Source organism: Mastomys coucha, unplaced genomic scaffold, assembly GCF_008632895.1.
Source record: "Mastomys coucha isolate ucsf_1 unplaced genomic scaffold, UCSF_Mcou_1 pScaffold22, whole genome shotgun sequence".
NCBI classification, from domain to species: Eukaryota; Metazoa; Chordata; class Mammalia; order Rodentia; family Muridae; genus Mastomys; species Mastomys coucha.
Genome location: NW_022196905.1, coordinates 180,242,332 through 180,243,975, shown reverse-complemented (window position 1 = coordinate 180,243,975; position 1,644 = coordinate 180,242,332).

Here is a 1,644-nt window from a genome sequence, read left to right as displayed (position 1 = left end):
TGGAACTCATTCTGTAGACCAGGCTGACCTTGAACTCAGAAATCCACCTGCCTCTGCCTCCCAAGTGCGGGGATTAAAGGCATATACCACCACCACCTGGCAAGTCTGTATTTCTTGGAGATGGGTATATGGATTTAATGCTGACCATTTTTCATTGGACATCCAACAAGAGTCTCATTCCTAGGAAAAGCTAGGAATCCACTTCATTAGTTTTCTGTTGTGTTTTGCGTAGGAATTTAATCCTGTGTGTGGATTTCTCTCCTTCCATAATAACATGTTCATTGATATTCTGATTGTTCTGCTCTTGTTTATGCAGTCATTTCTATGAGAGAGAGAGAGAAAGAGAGAGAGAGGATGTTTCACAGCAGGTTTCCTCAAATTCTGTCTCTAACTGAATCAAGATATTGATTCTCTTCTCTGTTTCAAGATATTTACTTAGCCATAGATGAAGAGGCCATGGTGTAAATGGGGCTGGGCTCCCTACAATCATTGATCTCTGTGCGATATTCTGTTTTGGTTTTCTGTAATGGTTTCCATTGTCTGTAAAAAAGATGCTTCTTTAGTGAGCTGTGGGAACTACATTTATCTTTGGGTTTAAGGACCAGCATCACAGATTAACAAAGGTGTCATTACCAGGCATGAGATACTTCCTTTTGAAGAGTTGATCCACATGACTCCTAGATAAATATAGCTTAACAATGTAGCCCTTGGTTGCCTTTAAGGAGTTAAGGGTGGGAACCTTTGGCTGAAGACTTTGCAATCTTGAGAACACATGATCCCAATGATTTGGTGTGGATATGACCTGAAAGACTCTTTTCTGCAATCTATTTTCCATGGTTCTAGAAAACACTACTTAAGCTGCAAAGGGAGGAATGCAACTAAGCAGACCTATCAGCTGCAATACCTATTAACCATAACAATCACCAGCATTGCAACACAGGCATGAGGGTAGCATAAGATGAGCTCTTCTCCGTGGCAACCAGCAGCTGCACAATTGGATTTATGGCCCACTTAACTGGAGGAAAATTATGACTGTTCCTGAAAACCTAACCCGCTTCCCTGGGCTACTGAGGTCATGGACCTTAGAAAAGAATCTGCTATTACCACTTTGCTAGACCAACATAATTCCTTACTATATTATAAATCTTTTGTTTGTTTGCTTGTTTGAAAAAAGTGATCTTTCCACTACTATATACACCAGATAATTTTCAAGCTAGAATGTGTAAGCCTTGAAATCTTACAGAAACTAAGCTTAAAAACACACTATGCATGACCTATGTTGGGATCTCCAAAAAGAAATTGCTAAAAAATATATAGAAATCTGAACAATTGTTGGCCAATTGTTTCTGATACCTTTCTTGAGCCATTATAGTGATTTATACATCTATAACATTATAGGAAAAGTTATTCCATGCATACATGCTGGCATATATAGTACATATGGATCTATGTTAATATAATTGGCAAATTTAAGTCTACTTTATTCAATATGAAAAGAAATAAGCATAATGTCATTTCTATGTACACTAAATAGTTAAGTGTTCTTTATTAGAAGAAGATAGTATACATTAATTATATATGAATGTTTTAAAATATTTAATTTTCAGTATGGTAAAGATAATTTAAAAAACATAATTTTTCCTA